Raw genomic sequence first — 22,409 nt, 5'->3', positions numbered from 1 at the left:
AAAAGGACAGCAAAAGGCGCCTAATCATGAAATAATCTCATTTGCTGTCTTTATACGCCTAATGAATTGTAAGCCTTTCGTGAGGGTCCATCTGCTGCCTTTCTGTTAAAGGATCAACATTGTGACACAAGAACCGGCTCTTGGGCACTTTGCACTTGAATTTATCTCCAGGCGGACTTTATTTGGACAAAGCGGTAAATCATCTGTCTGTCAGTCAATGTCCACTGCGTTCACGTTCAATAAGTGTGAAGGGAAAGCCAGCAGGGTTTGTGTTTCCATGGCGATGGTTGTTGTTGGGTCATCCTCTGATGTGAATTAAGCACCTGCTTCACGCTCATCCAACATAAATTATAGTCAGTCAATCAATCAATATGATGGGTAGAAATATAGGACCCCAGCCCCAAGACCAAGTGAGGGCCCCAAAATCAAAGACTATGGAGGCATGGGCCGACTGCGCCTTGGTGACATTTTCATCATCATCGTCATCCTCCTTCTCCTCCTTCTTCTCCTCCTCCTCTTCCTCCTCCTCCTCCTCATCATCATCATCATCCACTGTGAGGGTTGCATGTATGTTCTTGCTTGTTTGGGTTTCCAGGCAACCGTACACATCTTTGACAATAACCTCCTTCCTGGCGTTCACGGGAGTCAGGAGAGAAGCTGAAGTCCTCTTTTACTACTCATTGATTCGATGTGCGCATTATCCTAAATGTAAAATAAAATAAATAAATAAAAAAATCTAATCTAACGTGATTTTACAAACAACGGAGAAAGATTAGAAACATTACAGACAGTAACCTGTACATTTTTGTAAGCATCAAAGACAATTCACAGTCTACAAATTTTTATTATAAGATTTTGAACCCAAATTACAGTGAGGAAAATAAGTATTTGAACACCATGGTACATTGCAAGTTCTCCCACTTGGAAATCATGGAGGGATCTGAAATTTTCATCATTGGTGCATGTCCAATGTGAGGGAGATAATCTAAAAAGAAAAGTGCAGAAATCACAATGTATGATTTTTTAAACAATTTATTTGTGTGATACACCTGCATATAAGTATTTGAACACCTGTCTATCAGCTAGAATTCTGACCCTCAAATACCTGTTAGTCTGCCTTCAAAAGTCCACCTCCACTCCATGTATTATCCTGAATCAGATGCACCTGTGTGAGGTTGTTAGCTGCATTAAGACACCTGTGCCATACAATCAGTAACACTCAAACGTGGAACATGGTCAAAACCAAAGAGCAGTCCAAAGACACCAGAGACAAATTTGTACAACTCCACACGACTGGAAAGGGCTACGGAGAAATTGCCAAGCAGCTTGGTGAGAAAAGGTCCACTGTTGGAGCAATCATTAGAAATGGAAGAAGCAAAACATGATGGTCAATCTCAATCAGAGTGGAGCCCCATGCAAGATATCACCTCGTGGGCTCTCAATGATCCTTAGAAGGGTGAGGAATTGGCCCAGGACAAAACGACATGACTTGGTCAATGACCTGAAAAGAGCTGGGACCACCATTTCCAAGGTGACTGTTGGTAATACACTAAGACGTCATGGTTTGAAATCATGCATGGCACGGAAGGTTCCCCTGCTTAAACCAGCACATGTCAAGGCCGGTCTTAAATTTGCCAATGACCATTTGGATGATACAGAGGAGTCATGGGAGAAAGTTTTGTGGTCAGATGAGACCAAAATAGAATTTTTTGGTCATAATTCCACTAGCCGTGTTTGGAGGAAGACGAATGATGAGTTCCATCCCAAGAACACCATCCCTACTGTGAAGCATGGGGGTGATAGCATCATGCTTTGGCGTGTTTCTCTGCACATCGGACAGGACTACTGCACTGGATTAAGGAGAGGATGACCGCGGCCATGTATTGTGAGATTTTGGGGAACAACCTCTTCCCTCAGTCAGAGCATTGAAGATGGGTCGTGGCTGGGTCTTTCAACATGACAATGACCCGAAGCACACAGCCAAGAAAACCAAGGAATGCCTCCGTAAGAAGCATATCAAGGTTCTGGCATGGCCTAGCCAGTCTCCAGACCTAAACCCAACAGAAAATCTTTGGAGGGAGCTGAAACTCCATGTTTCTCAGCGACAGCCCGGAAACCTGTTTGATCTAGAGAATTCTCTGTGGAGGAGTGGGCCAAAATCCCTCCTGCAGTGTGTGCGAACCTGGTGAACAACTACAGGAAACGTTTGACCTCTGCATTTGCAAACAAAGGCTACTGTATCAAATATTAACATTGTTTTTTCTCAGGTGTTCAAATACTTACTTGGAGCTGTATCACACAAATAAATTGTTAAAAAACCATACATTGTTATTTCTGGATTTTTCTTTTTAGATTATCTCTCTCACAGTGGGCATACACCTATGATGAAAATTTCAGACCCCTCCATGATTTCTAAGTGGGAGAACTTGCAATATAGCAGGGTGTTCAAATACTTATTTTCTTCACTGTACATGTTTACGTAAATATAGGACACATATTAAAAATTTAACTGGACCGAGCAAACGCATTTTCAGAAACATCAAAGACCACTTAGAGTCTTTAACAAACACAATCTACGTGTTTCAAATACCAAACTGTCAATTAAAGCATACTATAACTGTAAACATCAAAGACAAGCTGAGAGTTGGCAATAAACCTAATGTAGATGTTTTCAGAAACTTCAAACTCAATTGACAAGTGTACACATTTTGAAACTTTAATGGAGCTGAAACATGATGAGAACTTTACCAGATCTGTACACATTTTCCTAATCATTGAAGGCAATTTTGAGTCTGCAGCAAGCTATTGTAACCATTTTTGTATGTGTTTTTGGATGTGATCCAGGAGCCTCACACCATTATTTTTTGTAAACATCAAAGATTAAATCTTGTAAAAAAGTGAAGACGATTTAAAACCTTCACCGAGGCCAAAATATGCTTTGTATACATCAGAGACAGTTTTGAGTCCACCATTTTTGTTAACATGAAAAGTATTTGCGAGTCTAAGAGTACAAAAAGTTTCGTTGTTGATTCACACATTTTAATATTTAGCGCCTTCAACAGGTCCATTGTAAAGGACAGGTTAGGCTTGCTTAAGGGTCTACATTGTATTCAGTGTTCATAAAAACACGTCCTTGTAAATGTTCACAATTATATTAACTCGAAATTTCAAGACATGGCTGTATCCTGCGAGAAAACGTACATTTTTCCTTTTCATCTTTGATTTTACGAACATGTGCAATAGGTTTGTTGAATTGTTTCTTGCAACATTCATACATTAGCAACTTTAGAGTTGAAATATGTCGATGGAGGTTCATCGGAGACTCTGAATTGTTTTTGATGTTTACAAAAATATGTATGTGAGGCTTCGAAAATGCCACCAGTGTTGCAAATTCGCGCGTTTTGAAAGCTTTGCGTCTTTGATTACTAACGTTGAAATGGTACTCAACGCTGACTTTGATGTTTACTAAAACAAGTACGTGCGGGTAAATCCACTTAAAATAATTTCTTCAGTCGCTGGTCACGAGACACGAATAAGAATACTGTCTGATGTTTTTGAATTGTGACTTGAAAACGAGAACGCCCCCCCCCCCCCGTCGACTTTTAGATAATCTGAGAGGTCGAACGCACGCTCGGATGGAATGTTTATTATTTTTCCGAAGTGTACCCGAACGCAGCACAGTTCCCAAGGAGAAAGCCGCAAAGAAAGAGGTCGTGTGAAAGACAGGCTCCTCCGTGTCTTAAAAAAAGATCGCTTCGCACTTGCTTTTATTTATCAAGGTTATTTTTTTAAAAAAATCTGGACTTGTTGTCAGGAGTGGCCGTCCTGTTAAACCTGCTTGGCGGTGAGCCTGCTCCACGCGCTGGACGAAAGAAGGGAACCTGCCGTGCGGGCTGCCTGCCTGGCTGTTGCTGCTGTTGCAGCTGCCATCCTCCTCACGCGACAGAGATGACGGAGCCCGACTAGTCCACCGTGAGTACACGTTCATATCGTATCTGGCATTTTCATGATGAAATGTAGGACAAAATGTCACGTTTATGTGTGTCCTAATACGGACTTTTTTTCTGAACATATAGAGCCGTATTGGCCTTTTGTGGGTGAAATGCATTTATTCGGTGGCATTATATATTACATTTCTGTGAAGTAACTACAGCTCTACTGGACACACTTTATGTGTTTGTAGGTAAATAGCTCTATGGAAAACTCCCATTTGGTGTGGCCAATTACCGAACTTAGGTGGACGATTATCGTGTTTGTGGGAAAGAATAGCAAAAACAGTTTTTAAATGTCAAAATACTGTACACTATGTACGTGCATGGCAACGTGTCCTTACGTCATAAACTCTTTGGAAGACAGCATATAGGATTTTAAGACAAAGACAATTATGGTCCCCTATGAACTTTTAATCAACTTTTTTTTTGTGGTGATCCCCAACATTTGTGTGGAGTTTTTGTTAGCAAATATAGTGTTTTAACAGCAAAATAGTCTATTTCTGTGGGGGTCAAAGTATGTAGCGTATTGCAAAATTTTGTGGTCAATGATTGTATTTTGTGGAGATATTGTATTTTTTGTGGGAAATAATGGGAAAAATGTGTTCAAAAGGCGTTTTCATGGGAAACAAGCCCGTTTTGAACATAGTTTTTTTTGGCAACATGCACCATTTTGAGGTCCAATGTATTTTTTTTAGCATAATGTACAATTTTATGAAAAATAATGTTTAAATAGCTCATTCTAGCCTTTTTGTGAAAAAGTTTTATGCTTTAATGGCAAAATATTTACATTATAACTTTTGTATGGAAAAATAATTTCACATTTATGTTTTTGTGGACAAAGTATTGTGTTCATGTGGCCAAAAAACCTCAATGAAAAACTTCCTTGTGCAGAATTCCAACTTTTTGTTGTCAAATGTTGTATTCTTGTGGCAAGGAATAGCATTAGAAGATTTTCCACAACGTACAGTATTTAAATGTGTTCAAAGTTGATTCTTTTAGTCTAATGTTGCCTTTTTGTGAGCTAATATTGTCTTTCAATGTCCAAATATATAGTTTATATGGATGTTACACTGAAGTTACAGTAAATAATATTTTTTTGTTATGTAAAACACCACACCAGCAGAACAATTGATTAACCTAATATTAAATGGTTAAAAGCGTAGTCATTTTGATTGACAAGCGTTAAGTCACTGGGCACACAGTGTTGTCAACACTGCTTATATATGAAAGTCATCTGTATGGCTATGAGGTGTCACAATTAAAGTTCTGAAGAATTTGACACAAGGGTAGCATATACAAGGGTGGGGGAGTGACCCCAGGTATTTTCTAACAGCAATCGTATTCTTTATTGGCAAAATTCTCCTTTTTTGTGGTTTAATTGAAGCAAGCTTTGGCCCATCCAGTTATCTGTTTCAGAGTGGCAACTCAAATTTACTGTTATCATCTGCTAGATATAAAAGCGAATCATCTACATATTTATGAAAGTCAACATAGTTCTTCATCATAGTTCTTAATAATTTAACCCAGGGCTGGGCTATATGGGCTTAAAAGGAAGGGTCCAAGAACTGACCCTTGAGGGACCCCATAGGTCATTGCCATTCGTTGAGATTGAGCACTTCCAATGGTTACAAAATAACTCCTTTCCTGCAGGTAGGACCTGAACCATTTAAGGATTGTTCCATTTAGTCCTACCCACATTTTACATTAATGTTTTGGGTCACGAACATGGCTACAGAGCAACTATAACTCGTATGTTAAGGCACCACTGTATATCATTTTATGTTTTCTTATGCTAATGTAGGCCTTTTGTGAGCAAATGTAGTGTTTAAATGGCCAAGTATGACATTTGTGTTTTGAGGGGCAAAGTGGAGTGTTTTTGCATCCATGGAAATCACAATCAGGCTCCGATTGCACATGTGACAACAATTTCCTTTGACGTGATTGCGGCTACCCAGTCAGGATCGATAAGACGACATTTAAGGAGGCGAGGTGGCATGTTTGTTGTCAGTCACCGGACAATACAACGGACCCCTCGGGACCGCAACCCACACCCCCGCCTCCACTATGGAGCCACACGTGGCGTTTTTTTCCCACATCACACGCATTATGCTAAGTAGCATGCATTAGCGCTGGTGTTTGCTCCCTTTATTGACATCGCGCCGTCAATGTGCAGTCAACATATACTGAAAAGAAAAGGATATTCGAATACATTTAATAAATCAGCCGAGTATATTATATAACCAACTTCACTTTTAGGCACATGCTTGAATCAAACTTTATCCTCATAACTGAAGTAAAATATTCATAGATATCTCTCGGCATGGCAGCACAGTGGTGCAGCCGTAAAGCTTTGGCCTCACAGTTCTAAGGATCCGGGTTCAATTTCGTCCCCCACCTGTGTGGAGTTTGCATGTTCTCCCTGTGCTTGTGTGACTTTTCTACGGCCACTCCGGTTTTCTCCCACATCCTAAAAACATGCATTAATTGGACACTCTAAATCAAGTGATTCCCAAACAGTGTGCCAGGGTACATTAGTGTGCCGTGAGCGCTCTTCAGGTGTGTCGTGGGAAGTTATTCAATTTTATGTAATTGCTAAAAAAAAAAAAATCCAATAAGTAATGTATCTTTATTCATCAATTAATGGCAGTGAGGCACAATGACAGACAGAAGAAAAAAATCCTCTTCTATTAGATGGCACGAAGTACATACAGGAATTAATCGATCCATTTTTGGTGACATTTACTTTTGTTGGTGTGCCGTGGGATTTTTTTTTATTGTAAAATGTGCCTTGGCTTTATAAAGGTTGGAAATCACAGCTCTAAATTGCCCCTAGGTGTGATTGTGAGTGCGACTTGTCTGTCTTCATGTGCCCTGCGATTGGCTGGCAACCAGTTCAGGGTGTACCCTGCCTCCTGCCCACTGACAGCTGGGATATAGCAGTCCCGTGACTTGTGAGAATAAGCAGCTCAGAAAATGGACGGATGGAGGATGCTTTGATGTCATAAATGAAAGAAATGAATAAGTGAATCAAATTTGGGAGAAAAAAAAGCTAAATGAATTGTACAAATATTACGGTGAGCCAGGCTTTGCCTTTTCTCGGTACATACTTATTTCAAATTTCAATAATTGCTCTCTATTAATGTAAAATGCAAACTGTGTTGGGGGGGGTGCCATTTTCTGGATGTAGTAGGAAGCGAAAGGACTCTTAAAAAAGCAACAATGTTGGGACTGCATGACAAGTTCACTTACAGGCATTAATTTGGCAGTTGAGTCACAGCTCTGCATTAAATGTAAATCAGCCTCCACGAGAGGAACACCGTCTCCATGACTGCGCGTCGAGGTCACTGATTGCAGCGGAATGGGAATGCGAAGGGGACCAAAAGCGAGGAGATAATGGGACAGCCTTGTCATTCCCGCTGTTGGTTTTAATGTATTTCAAAGAAAAATACCTCTCCAAATTATTTCATGAAATAAGGCTGTTTTGATCTTAATTATAGTGTTCAAATTGCAAAATATTGCATTTCTGTGGAAAAGAACCACTTTTCTGAAGAAATTTGTAACTATTGTGATGATAAACCGTGGCACCTAAGAATGACCCGACTTACAGGTTTTTGAGATACCAGCAGTTATTTGGATGATTTTTGTGCTCTGCCTTGAGAGCAGAAATTTGAGATTCAAAGTGTCATTTGGTGGCAATGAACACACTTCAACTCATTTATCAGTAAGCAGCAGTTTGACAGAGAGTGAACGATTCTTTAAAAAGAGGCTTGCTACTCCCAGATGAAGATTACTGTAAACGATACAGAAAAGGAGAATTACATGTGCTTGAAACAATTACACAACATAACCAAGAATGCAAAACGCCATAGAGGGGGTTATGAATAGCATGAGTGCCACAGTGTTGTAACCCGTTATTGGTGGAGCAACATGTACAGTAGACAGGCCAAATAACAATATTGTACTCATAGGCATATATTTATTCATCTTCTGCAGCGCTCTGAGGAGCTGAGCCTGTCTCCATTCAAATCCATAAATTTGTCTTACTCTGCACAAGTGTCCAACCTCCACATACCAGAAGGAGCAGTAGAATGTCCATTGAATTTATGCAAAAAATGTGGCAATTTTTTAAAAAATTTCTTACATTCTGTTTGTCTTTCCTAGAGCTACTATGGAAACTGGTATTTTGGATTCACGTGCAAATTCGCACAAAAGACAAATCCTGAATCAGAATTTTTGCATTCATCTAAAAATGAGTCAAGAATGAAACACTTCGTACTTTACTCTGACGAGTGCTACAATGTTGGTCATGGGTGCAGTCATTTGGACTTAGTTTGACTTTTTTTGGAGTTCTGAAGGAGGATTAGCATTCAGCCTAGTATTAGTTGTTTAGGCTAGTAACAGCAGGCTTGCTGAAAAGGGCGCAGCTTGGTCCGGTCCATGAGACGTTATGGAGCAGACCCGGGATTCTAACTATGGCCAAGTTATGGCGAGGTATTCTCATTAAAGGAAGTAATTTAAAAACTTTTCTGTATCAAAAAGTAACAATTTTGTGATTCGTGAGTTATTCCTTACTGCCCATACGAATATTGAAAGGAGTTTTAGGGTGCATGTCTGACCAAGAGTTATTTTTGATGGCAACACCACTTTAGTGGCTGGAACAAATAGTATTTTCAGGACAACACACAAAATTGTCATAGCCTAAGATACGTGACATTCATCAAATTTATTTTATTTTTTTTAATGGGGCTGTATTGCATTTCTGTGGGGAAACGCCCATCTTCCTGTACAATTATATCATTTTGTGGCAGGATATATTGTTTTAGGGGCAAAATATAGCATCTTTGGGACCAAATTGCATCTTTTGTGAGCAGCTATTGAATTTTTGGAGTGAATGATGATACTTTGGTGGCCAATAATAACATTGTTGTGTCATAAAAACATTATTTGGAAGGCTCTCTGCAAGATGGGGTGTGTTTGTTTGGTGATAAAGAGACCAAGGAGCTGGCTGGTTCACGGTTTCCTCCGCCTCAAAACCAGATTGCATTTACGGACTTAGAACACTGTATGTGTCAATGTGTTTGCTTTACATAACAGGATGCTGCAACTATGGAGTTCCCTATCTGTTACAGAAGGAAAATTAAATAATGGATGAGGGAAACAGGCCTGCATACTCGGATATGTGTGACCCATTTACACACACACACGCACCCGGAGACGCTGTTTGTTGGCTGGTCAACTGCTGCAGTGTACCACCTGTTCAGGCGTAGACACCCTTGATCTCATGCGTGAAATATTAATTCTTCACATGTTGCACAATTTGCATGCAGTAGTATTGTGTTTCTGACAATTTAATCTCACACACGTCAACATAACACAAACACGATACAATTGCCAACACAAAATAGGCATTCAAGAACAGAGTAGTTGAGCCACAATGGCGAATAGCCACCAATCTTGAATGAGTGTTCCCAAACAAGCAAATGTTCGTCCCAGCGGGTATTCCAAGTTAGCGAAAGTTCCAGCCGGTCCAAAAATGGAAGGTGGCAGGCATCCGTGTAGTTAGCGTTCCAAGCAGCGTAGTTTCCCAGAGTAGTGGTGAGGTCGTAAGAAGAAGCCTCATTGTCCGTCTTTCTCGTCCTTATATAGGTAATCGTTGAAACATGTCAGACTTCTGCGTCACAAAGGACACAAAGAGTTCGCGTCACACGGACCCCAGAGCATTAGAGCAAACTGCGTCACATCATAAGGACTTAAAAGTATGAAAGGAAACAGTGTCACAAAGAACCGCATCTAAACAACTTAAAAGTACAAAAGGAAAATAAAAAGAACAAAGAAAATACGCACACACATAACAGATGGTCCCTATTTTTATTTAAAAAATATCTGAAACAAGTGAGTACATTAAAGAATATTTATTGTATTACAGTAAATATTTCTTTAAAACACTTAAATCCTTCTTTCTCGTCCTTATATAGGTAATCGTTGAAACATGTCAGACTTCTACGTCACAAAGGACACAAAGAGTTCGCGTCACACGGACCCCAGAGCATTAGAGCAAACTGCGTCACATCATAAGGACTTAAAAGTATGAAAGGAAACAGTGTCACAAAGAACCGCATCTAAACAACTTAAAAGTACAAAAGGAAAATAAAAAGAACAAAGAAAATACGCACACACATAACAGATGGTCCCTATTTTTATTTAAAAAATATCTGAAACAAGTGAGTACAATAAAGAATATTTATTGTATTACAGTAAATATTTCTTTAAAACACTTAAATAGTTTTGATTTTAAAAATACATCATTTTAAGTCAAGAAAGTAACATACTTTTAATGAAATTAATGAATACAATAATAACTTCTATTTCTATAATAATAATACAATAAATAAATAAAAAAGAGAGGCCCCATAGCTCAGTGGTTAAAGCACTGGTTTGGTAAACCAGGGGTTGTGGGTTCGTATCCCACTGGGGCCTCCACTCCCTGAGAAGGGTTGCGTCAGGACTGGCATCCGGCGTAAAAATTGTGCCAAACATATATATGTGTTCATCTAAGATGACACGCTGTGGCGACCCCGAAAGGAACAAGCTGAAAGGACAACTACAACATTGCTATAATAAAAAGTAAGTCAATTTCCATCCATTTTACTGCTTACCCTCACAGGGTTGCGAGTGTGCTGAGCTTATCCCGGCTGTCTGGGCAAGAGACAAGGTACACCCGGAACTGGTCACGAAGCAAATCGCAGGCCACATACAAATAACCAACCATTCTTACTCACATTCACACCTATTTAGAAGTTTTTCATTAATTTTATAAAAATGGAAGCCATTTTTCTTTAAAATAAATCTATTTTTTAAAATAATTAAAATATGGATTTGAACATATCTAAGCCTCACTTGTGTGGCTTTTGTATGTTCTCTCCGTGCCTGTGTGAGTTTTCTCTGGGCACTCTAGTTTCCTCCCACATTCCAAAAACATGCAGAGTAGGTTGAAGACTAAATTGCCTGTAGGCATGATTGTGTGGGTGAATAGTTTGTTTTGATGTGGGCTGCGATTGGCTGGTGACCAGTTCAGGGTAGAGAGATCACGCACGTGACACCGTTGTTTGCAACGTCATATTGCCGGTCAAACAAAGCTGCCCGGCAGTGCGGGAGTTGTTGAACCGGAGCAGATTTTACAAATTGCCCGAGACCTGTTGTGCTGTTTGTTGTCACAATAGACGACAGTTCTTCAAGGAGATCATTCTATGGAATACCGGCTGAAAAGATGAGAAAAGATCGATGGATCTTGGCAATTAAACGGGATGGATGGTGCCCAACGAAATACACATGCCTGTGAAGCGATCATTTCATTTCAGGTAGTAATTTTTCTTCTCAATCTCAAATTATCAAGAAGTATTTATAATGCCAAATTGACTCTTTAGAGAACAATGCATATTTAAAAAAAAAAAAATACACCATCTGTCACAGAGAGGTTTACAGAGGTTAACGTGTGGCAGCAATATGCTTCCGTGTACAGAGGAGACGTCTCCCTGTCCAAGATTTTTTTTTTTTCCAATCATAGTTAATGAATGCGAGTTTGTGTAAAACCAAGGTTCATTTATTTAAATATTCGTATTTGTATTGAAAAAATTTGAGCGGGTCCATCACACAGTATGATTTATTCCTGATTGAGAACAGATCCAGCAAGGAAGTATTTGTATGCATCCAGATTTTTATACGCTTTCAAATTATTGTATAAATCTTGACGACTTACTCACCAGATACATGTGTAGATCCAGTTGTCACAAATTAAATATGGTTCCTATATGCCAAGTGTCTAATTTTTCCATGAACCTTCATTTATCTTTGTTTATATATATTTTTTCATTTCGTCTCAATGGAATTAACTTTCAACAATGCTGTTTAACCGACAATATGGCGATGTAAACCAAAGTCAAGGTGATTTTTATGATGTAGGTGCATGATCTCTATACAGAAATATTGACCACTGGTGTACCTAATGAAGTAGCCTGTAAGTCATGAGAAAAGGGATCTTATAGGATACACGCACTCATCTCACCATAATAAAAAAACAATACAAGATGTAGTCACGTTTAATGGGAGCCAAAAAGAGAAGGTTTTTGTGTGTCCGACATTCACTTCACGCGACACCGAGCTGCCAGGTCAACATGAGATGAGTTCTTGCGTCTGCATGGCTAATTCATGAGAGGCTCAATTATTCATCGTGTAGGTCCCTCGCTCATCCTGGCTGTGGTCGAGTGGAGTGGGCGGCCATGTTCAGTGGAAAATAGAAACCCCAGAAGAATCTTCCTGAGGGGGTGTGTGGCATTTAAGTCACCTGGTAAATTAACGGCATGGACCTCAGGCAAAACTAACGAGAAGTGAAAACAAGAGCCCCTTTTCCTGTATTTTAAGACGATCTTGTGATATGAGTCGATATGGTTCTTAGCATACACCAATTACTCTCTCACCTTAATGCCTCAGTTTTCGCTTCGAGGGGAAAAATATGTATCTTTATATTAGGATATTTTAAATAAAATAGACATGGAGAAAGCAGTCGTCAAAGGCCTTAATTTTAGATATGACGCGATGTAGTTTGAAGTCTCCTATAAACACTATCTTCAACTAAATGCCTCACATTTCCCTATGAAGGGAAAAAAAACAACTCCACAGGTCTAGATCAAGATACAGTCTTGATGCAAAGGTTCAGAAGCCCATCTATTTATTGTGATTTATATTTAAGTAGACTAGCTGTTGTATGTTAATCTCCTTGTAATCAATACATTAGTCAATACATTTATTATTGACAACAGGAAACTTAACAAATACATATGACTGCTGAAGTTTGTATAACCTGGCAGGATTTGTAAAATGTTTTTTTGTTGTTGTTGTTAAGTTTGAATGATGACTATACGAGGACCATGTCATTATTTTCCGTTTTGTTTAATGATCGTGCCGCTTCTGGGTCCGGAAGGAGACTGCGGTCTGCCAGTTAGTGACCTCTGACCTGAACCATATCAAATATCTCACATAAAAGCCCCTAACGAGACATTTTTACATCTGCAATTATTTTTTCAGTCCGTCCTTAAATTATGACACAAAAGTATTCAAAACCTTATTCTGCATTTTTCCCAATCACATTTAAGTATTATTTGAGAGGGGATTTTATGGATTACTTAAAGGTCAAGTGTCATCAAATGGATAATTTTTGGTATATCACTAATGAATAACCCACAGCCAACATGGTCCCATGTGTTTTTTCACCACAAAACATGATTTTGACGTATACAGCTTTTTGTAACTCCCACCATGAAACTCCTCTCAGGGATTTGTTTTCGAGAAGAAGCAGGAAGTGACGTAAAGGACAGCGGCGCCCCCTCGTGGACTCGTTTGTTTCCATTAGTTTTACCTCCGGGAAGGTTGCTCGTTGTTCCTTCGTGTTAGCAAAAATGCCGGCTCATTGCATTGCTGGACATTGCTTGAATACTCAGGAGAATGGAATTACCCTTCATAAGTTTGAAAGAGAGCCTGTTCGTTGTGAAAAATTGATTGCACGGGTGCAGAGGACGAGAGCTTCGTGCGTTCCAAATAACAGGAAGGTGTGTATGTATACAGCTCCAAAAAAAAAAAAAAAGTTTGGGGCGGACCACGTAATCGGTCTCTCTCATAACGTAACAAAAGATCCACGGATGAAATGTGTCGGTGTGCGCGTCGCCCAGCCAATAATGTTTCGATAGTGTTCATCGCGTACTGCGGCGACTTAGAACATACCCCTAAAAGCAACATAGCTCGGCTCCACCTCCTCCTTATATGCTACCACGGGCGCCGAAACTCAGCCACACCGGCTGAGGCGCCGCGTTCGGCGGTCACAGCTTCTGCGAAAGCTGCGTGTTGGGCTTTGCGACGGGGGCGGCTCTGAAGAACCCAGCCGAGAATGCTTTAATCTGTCGCGTGCGCGCATAAAGCTCCCCGGCTCGACTGCGAGCACCCCCCTAAAGCATTACCGCTCGGCTCTGTCATAAGCCACACCGGCCGGCTACGATGAACCGCGATGGATCGGACGGGATGCGGTTTGGCCGTGATCGGATATCATCTGAATATGGCTTGAAACAATAGTGTAATATTGCCCAGAGGGCTCGAAACAATAGTGTAATATTGCCCCGGTAACTTCACTCGGTTGTGTTGTGTTGTCCTTTTCGAAAAGAGCTTCGGTCTTAGAAGGGGCGTCGGAAAAATGCGAATATCTCTGTTGTTCGGCTTCCATAGTAGCAGGCATTTCGCGTTTTAAACGGCGTAAGTGACGATGACGTCAAGGACAGAGGACGCAACTAATATGGCGACCACTTGGATGTCGAGGGACACTCAATTGCGCAACTATGTGTATGGTTGACGCGCTCTCGGCTTACTTTTTTTTTCCGTGTAGACATTGAAGTGAATACGGTTATATGTATTTTTCATTACAATATCTATTTTAGAATGTTTATAGGGATGTCAGTCCCACTTTAAAATCAAATGAAGTTGTATCTAAAGATCCCAACTTTCTAGTTCTGCAATTATTTTGTCAATATTGTCTGCATACGATGACACAATTGTAATGATGGAAATATCAAGTTGAGCGAGAGGCTTGACAGTTTCCATGCCAACAGCTAGAGTCGTTCACGCCGGCGCATGCTCAGTTGGGCCCTCTCCCGCTCGCCGTAACAAAAGCCGGCAAGGGATCGCTCTCTGACTTGGCTCAATTGATTCATTCACATGGGGTCTCCGGCGAGGAGGCAAGCAGCAAATGCGCAATGTGAGTACTAAAAAATGTTTAGCAGGTTTTGTTTGCTATAGCAGACCAGGGAGGAAGATAAAGTATTGTGTTTGTTTGTGTGGAGGGGCGGAATGAGAGAGGGCTTTTCCACGTGTGCTAGTGGTCATTGTTTTACTGAGTCCTTCAGTCTAGTTGCCCAAATGAAGGAGCTGACAAAAGGCCCAGCTTCAATAATTGATGCTGCCCTGCATGCTGGGAACCGGGAGGGAAGGATGTCACTTCGGTCCAATGCAAGGGGGTTAGGAATTATGGTTATTTTTTTAAGGTGAGGATTAGGGTTATGATTAAAGGTTTGGGTTAGGGTTTGACTCTGAAGTCATGGTTTGTGATTAGGATTTGGTTTTCAGGTTAGGATTTGGGTATTTTTATGGTTAGGGGTTTGGATTAAGGTTGGGATGAGGAGGATTTGGCTTTAAGGCTTGGGGTTGGGGTAAGGGTTAGGCGTATTAGGATTTGGTTTTGAGGTTAGGGTTTAGGATTTAGGTGAGGGTTAAGATGTCGTTATTTTACATGGACACAATAGTTGAAAAAAAATCAGCCATCACAAGGCTGAGGGATATTGATCCACAGCATTGAGTCATCATGTGTATCTTTAATCAATCCGTCAGTCATCAAGTGGGTTATTATTGATGACAAAATTTCCATCACAGACCACTTTATACATACCCTGCGCATGTGTGATATGTGTGTGCGTGTGAACGTGTGCAGACTGTTAATGTGGGGAGTTGTTGATGTCACCACAATGAGATACTGCAGTGATGACAATGTGCAATAAGCCGGCAGTTTGGTTGAATGTGTGCTCCACAAAGTAAAGGCTCACTTTTGAAGGAAAGTATGAGTGAAAACAGAAAATAATGACAATCGAAAGATGCAGTGCTGTCGTACAACCACAATATTAGACAATATTAAGTAGGTAGAAATTAGGATTACCGTCATCTTTCGCGGACATTGATTGAGATCAAAACAGCACTTTACGGGGGTTTAATCGGACATATGACTTTATGATATGAAATCTGCCTTATTCTTCTTTTCCTTTTTTTTTTTCCTTCTCCCGTTAAGAGCGTGTCATGTTTCTCTATCTAAACCCATCTTGTGCATCCTCCTCTCAAAGACCCACTGTCCTCATGTCCTCCCTCACAACATCCATCAACCTTTTCTTTGGTCTTCGTCTCGCTCTTTTGCCTGGCAGCTCCAGCCTCAGCACCCTTCTACCAATATACTCACTCTCTTGCCTCTGAACATGTCCAAACCATCGAAGTCTGCTCTCTCAAATCTTGTCTCCAAAACATCCAACTTTGGCTGTCCCTCGAATGAGCTCATTTCTATTCCTATCCAACCTGCTCACTCCGAGTGACCACCTCAACATCTTCATTTCTTCTACCTCAAGTTCTGCTTCCTGTTGTTTCTTCAGTGCCACCGTCTCTAATCCGTACATCATGGCCGGCCTCACCACTGTTTTATAAACTTTGCCCTTCATCCTGGCGAAGAGTCTTCTGTTACATAGACACCAGACACCTTCCCCCAACTGTTCCATCGCGCTTGGACACGGTTTTTCACTTCCTTGCCACACTCACCATTGCTGTGTATTGTTGACCCCAAGTATTTGAAGTCGTCCACCCTCGCTATCTCTTCTCCCTGGACCTATGAAATCTTGCATAAACCTCAAATAGACATCTCACTTCTCTTTATTAAGTCAAAATAAAATGGAGAAAGTGTCTTGTTTTTCCACCATTTTGGCATCATATCAGGACATATTGACAGTAAAATTTCAAACCTAGAAGGCACGCATTAGTGGCTGTAATGTGAAATATGACTGGAGTTTTATGGTCATCCATAAACACAACAAAATGGGTAGAATTATGTCAGGACATAGTACCAAAAAAATTCTGATCTACAAATCATTAATTTGCATGTTCTGCCCGTGCCTGTGTGGGTTTTCTCGTCACTCTGGTTTCCTCCCACAATCCCCAAATATGCATACTAATAAACTCTTCCATTTTTGGGAGGTTGTTTAATATTGTTTGCAACATGTGCTGCCAACCCATTGCAGTTGAGTAAAGTGTGTATTTTTTTAGTAGACCATCAATCATCCCACACTACAGGGACATGGCAGCAGCTGCATGGCAGTGGTGTCTGAAAGTGATTGTCACTTGACATGCATGCTGTTCTATATCCCAGGATCCCATGAGATGGGGCGTGGGGTTATGGAGGGGAGGTGTAAATGGGGCTGCTCTACTTTACATTCATGTGTCTGCTGCAGGGTTATGTGAGGAATTTATATTGTTTTTACCCTTTTATTGTCTGCAGGTCTCCTGTGGGAAAATTGAAAGACCATAGTAGTCTTCTTTCACACAGAGACAATGTACACTTCTGACACAGAGGTGTCCTGCTTTAACATCTGTAAATGGGTCCTTTTCATATGATATAATCAATAAGTTTGGCACAGTGGCACAGCTGGTTAGTGTTGGGTTAGGGTTAGGGTTAGGGTTAGGTGGGACTCCATCAGGGATCCGCGCTGAGTCCCTTCCTGTTTGCGGTAGTAATGGAAAGGCTGACAGGTGAGGTTAGGCTGGAATCCCCTTGGACTATGATGTTAGTAGATGATATTGTGATCTGCAGTGAAAGCAGGGAGCATGCAATGGAAAGGAGAGGAATGAAGATTAGCTGAAGTAAAACAGAATATATGTGCGTGAATGAGAGGGGAGGAAGGGGAAGAGTGAGGCTCCAGGGAGAAGAGATTGCGAGGGTGGACAACTTCAACTACTGAGGGTGAACAATCTAGAGCAATGGCGAGTGCGGTAAGGAAGTGAAGAAACGGGTCCAAGCAGGTTGGAACAGCTGGCGGAAGGTGTCTGGTGTGTTATGTGACAGAAGAGTCTCTGCTAGGATGAAGGGCAAAGTTTACAAAACAGTGGTGAGGCCGGCCATGATGTACGGATTAGAGACGGTGGCACTGAAGAAAAAACAGGAAGCAGAACTGGAGGTAGCAGAAATGAAGATGTTGAGATTCTCGCTCTGAGCGAGCAGGATGGATAGGGTTAGAAATTAGTTAGAGGGACAGCCAAAGTTTGATAATGAGACAGACCAGGTTCAAGAGAGCAGACTTCGATGGTTTGGACAAGTCCAGAGGTGAGAGAGTGAATATATTGATAAAAGGGTGCTGGGGATGGAGCTGCCAGACAAAAGAGCAAGAGGAAGACCAACTAGAAGGTTGATGGATGCTGTGAGGGAAGAGATGAGGGCAGTTGGTGTTCTAGAGGAGGATGGAGGAGGTAGGCTTAGATGGCAAAAGATGACACTTTGTGGCGACCCCTAACGGGACAAGCCAAAAGGAAAAGAGAAAGAAGACGACGTCTTTACCCTTATTGATTATCCATTTGTCCATTTTCTGAGCCACTTATGCTCACAAGAATCGCATGAGTGGTGGAGCCAATCCCAGCTGTTTTCAGGCAGGAAGAGAGGTACACACTAAACTGGTTTTCAGCCAATCACAGGGCACATAGAGACAAACAGTCGCACTCACAGTCACACCATCCATGCATCCATCCATCCATACATACATACATACATTTTCTACCACTTTTCCGTGTCAGGTTGCGAGGGAAGTACCTTCAGCAGGGATATCCAGACTTCCCTTTCCCCAGCCAATTCTTCCAGCTTTTCCGGAGAGATCCCGAGGCGTTCCCAAGCCAGCCGAAAGACATAGTCTCTCCAGTGTGTCTTGGGTCGTCCCCGGGGTCTCTTTCCGAATGGGACATGCCCAGAACACCTCACCAGGGAGGTGTCTGGGAGGCATTCGAATCAGATGTCCCGGCTCCACACTGAGCCTAACCCGATGACCGAGTTTCTCACCCTATCTCTAAGGGAGAGATTGGACTTCCTGTGGAGGAAACTCATTTTGGCTGCTTGTATCCGGGATCTTGTTCTTTCAGTCTCGACCCACAACTCGTGCCCATAGGTGAGGCTAGGAATGTAGATTGACTGGTAAATTGAGAGCTTCGCCTTTTGACTTAGCTGCTTCTTTACCACAAAGGACTGATACAAAGTCCGCATCACTGCTGGTGCCGCACCGATCCGTGAGAGCTGGGGATAGCAGCTTGATGAAGCCAACAGAAGCACATCATCTGGAAAGATCAGAATACGATACTGAGGCCACCACACAGGACACACTCCACACCTCGGCTGCACCTAAAGATTCTGTCCATAAATGTTATGAACAAAATCGGTGACAAAGGGCAGCCTTGGCGGAGTCCAACTCTCACCGGAAATGAGTCCGACTTATTGCCGGCAATGCGGACCAAATTCTGACAGCAGTCATACGTGGACCAAACAGCTCGTATCATTGGGTTCAGTACCTCATACTACCGAAGAACCCCCCACAGGACTCCCTAAGGGACACGGTCAAATGCCTTCTCCAAGTCCACAAAACACATATAGACTGGTTGGATGAGCTCCCATGCACCCTCGAGGATGCTGCTGAGGGTGTACAGCTGGTCCACTGTTTCACGGCCATGATGAAAACCACATTGCTCCTCCTGAATCCGAGATTTGACTTCCCAACGGAGCCTCCTTTCCAGTACCCCTGAATAGACCTTATCAGCGAGGCTAAGGAGTGTGATCCCCTAATAGTTGGAACACAGCCTCCCTTGTTGAAAAGGGGTACCACCACCCCAGTCTGCCAATCCAGAGGCACTGTCCCCAGTCACAAACATTTGAAAAATGTACGGGTGTGGTCAGTCATGCTCGCAGATATAAAATTACAAGTGTGGTCCATCAGTCATGCCCATAGATAAAGTTGCGGGTGTGATTAGGAATCTCAAAACCTTAAAATAATTTACTAGATTAATATAACATAACTGTAAATTGAAAATAAAAGTAAACAACTACATAACTGAAATAGTAAACAAAAATTTCAAACTCAGAAATGATAATTTCCAATTTCAACTGATATCAGTAGAACATGATATAATGTATTTAAAATTTTTCATCAATAAAAATTCTTGATCTGACAAGCTTTATCTGAAGAAAAGTTGAATGCACTGGCCTGCCAAGGAATAAACACAAACGGTCTATACCTGCAATGTTGTGAAAATGGTGAAATTTTAGTTCAACATAATCGGCGTTCGTGGCACAAGCTCGTGATACATCGTGATGTATTGTTATAATCTCGTGTAATTTACGGCGGTATCTATTGTCAATACATTGATGAAAGCTAGCAGTAGAGGATCTCTATCTTCCTAAAGCATGTAGAGGGGAACATTTTTCAACTTCAAGTTAACGGGTACGGGCAAAATGACCGTTCGCATTTAGATACAGTATATGTAAGAAGAGTAACGTTAGAACTTAGATCAAGTAAAAGTAAATCACAATCTCATACTTATTTTAGTTAGATACCGAAACATTACCTGTGTTATATCCCAGAAATGTTTTCAGTGTAACTGAATTTCCTTTGACATGCCTCATGATGTTGATGACTTTCAACGTAAATGCGCTTGCAGTACGTGAAGAAGCTCAGAACATGCGCTTTAGGCATAACTTCCAAACATGCTCAGTACCGTGAACTTGCATTTCCCGATTCCTGATTGTTTACAGGCTTGTTTAGTTAACAACGTTTATGAAATAAACACGTAATTTAATGTCAAGACTACACAAAATAAGCAACGTCTTTTAATATCCATTTCTTCCACTCTTAACAAACTTTACGCATGTGATTTTTCATACTTGACTGTGCAGATTTGGGAGCGCAATGGTGCTCTTCAAATCACAGTGACTGACTGTCCCCGATGTCCATGTGGTGTTGCAGAGGCGTGTCAACCAGGACAGCCCCACAACATCCAGAGCCTTTAGGAACTCTGGGCGAATCTCATCCACCCCCAGGGCCCTGCCACCAAGGAGCTTATTAATCACCTCAGTGACCTCAACCCCAGAGATAGAAGAGCCCACCTAAGAGCACCCAGACTCAGCTCCCTCATGGAAAGGCGTGTTGGTGGAATTGAGGTGGACTTCAAAGTATTCTGCCAGTCCTTCCCAGCAGACCCTCACAATATGTTTGGGCCTCCCATGTCAGACTGAGATCTTCCCCCACCATCGGAGCCAGCTCACCACGAGGTGGTGATCAGTTGACAGCTCCACACCTCTGTTCAGCCGAGTGTCCAAGACATGCAGTTGCATGTCCGATGACACAACCACAAAGTCGATCATCGAACTGCGACCTAGGGTGTTCTAGTGCCAGGTTGACATGTGGACACCTTTATGCCCGAACTTGATGTTTGTTATGGACAATCTTGTGATGAGCACATAAGTCCAGTAATAGAACACCACTCGGGTTTTGATCAGGTGGGCCATTCTTCCCAATCACACTCTTCCAGGTCTTACTGTCATTGCCCACATGGGCATTCAAGTCCCCCAGCAGAATGATGGCGTCCCCAGAGGGGGCGGTCTCCAGCACTCCCTCGAAGGACTCCAAAAAGGGTGGGTACTTTGAACTGCTGTTTGGTGTATAAGCACCAACAAGAGTCAGAACCCATCCCCCTACCTGCAGGCGGAAGGAGGCGACCCTCTCATTCTCCGAGGTAAACACCAACGTACAAGCCCTGAGCCGGGGGGCAATAAGTATACCCACACCTGCTCGGCGTCTCTCTCCATAGGCAACTCCAGAGTGGAACAGAGTCCAACCCCTCTCAAGAGGAATGGTGCCAGAGCCCAAGTGGTGCGTAGAGACGAGTCCCAACTATATTTAGTCGGAACTTCTTGACCTCACGCACCAACTCGGGCTCCTTCCCTGCCAAAGATGTGACATTCCATGGCCCTAAAGCAAGTTTCTGTAGCCAGGAATCGGATCGCCAAAGTCCCTGTCTTTGGACGCCGCCCAGCTCACATCGCACCCGACCCCTATGGCCCCTTTAACAGGTGGTGAGCCCTTGGGAAAGGGGACCCATGTTACCCTTTCGGGCTGTGCCTTTGAGCCCCACCTCCAGGCCTGGCTCCAGAGGGGGGCCCTGGTGACCCGCGTCCGGGCAAGGGAAACCAAGATCCAATTTTCATACTCCTCATAGGGGTTTTGGAGTCGTACTTTGTCTAGTCCCTTACCTAGGACCTTTTTTGCCAAAACAATAGCAGACAGCAAGCAGAATGGTGTTATTTCTGAGATATGAATATGCATGAATTTGTGAAAGTGTCTGAAGTAGCTGCATGTCCATTATTACCATTATTAGGATTGCATATAAACAGTAGTTGTTTTGATCATTTATGCACTTTTATCCACAGAATTTGAAAGGCAACATGTAATTTACTCTAGTCATGTCTGTTTTTCCCATTATGCACTCTTGTCTTCACCTTGATTAAAAAAAAAGGGTATTTCAGTTGGCCATCACCATTTCGCATTTAACATTTAAGAATTGTCGGAGCTTTTCAGCCAGAACACAGGAACAAGGCAGCAAATTCCCGACTTTAACAGAAGGTGTCTAAGGGGTATTGAGAATGCAGTTCATCGGTTTTAGAGATCAATCTGTTCCCTGAATGTCTGACTAAAACCAAATCGTATAAAAGCAAAGCAAAGGAATAATCCGACAAATTTATTCTAGACACATCAAAATGTTTGC

General features: G+C 41.9%; 1 protein-coding gene across 3 annotated transcripts in view; it reads left to right on the top strand.

Annotated features, from left to right (window-relative positions):
• The first annotated feature begins 3,547 nt into the window (after nucleotides 1–3,547).
• The window catches only part of si:dkey-91i10.2 (uncharacterized protein LOC555224 homolog), a 35,333-nt gene continuing 16,471 nt past the window's right edge, over nucleotides 3,548–22,409 (top strand). Inside the window, exons 1-2 of one of the 3 annotated variants that reach the window (XM_061841006.1) lie at nucleotides 3,548–3,710; nucleotides 3,815–3,972. The gene's annotated coding sequence lies outside the window, so the exon portion shown is untranslated. Of the gene's footprint in view, nucleotides 3,973–11,212; nucleotides 11,351–22,409 lie in introns of all 3 variants that reach the window. The other 2 variants (XM_061841007.1, XM_061841009.1) reach the window with 2 other exon arrangements.

Source organism: Syngnathoides biaculeatus, chromosome 14, assembly GCF_019802595.1.
Source record: "Syngnathoides biaculeatus isolate LvHL_M chromosome 14, ASM1980259v1, whole genome shotgun sequence".
In the NCBI taxonomy this organism is placed as follows: Eukaryota; Metazoa; Chordata; class Actinopteri; order Syngnathiformes; family Syngnathidae; genus Syngnathoides; species Syngnathoides biaculeatus.
The sequence above is the reverse complement of the archived record's forward strand: the minus strand, read 5'-3'. Positions and strand labels throughout refer to the sequence as shown.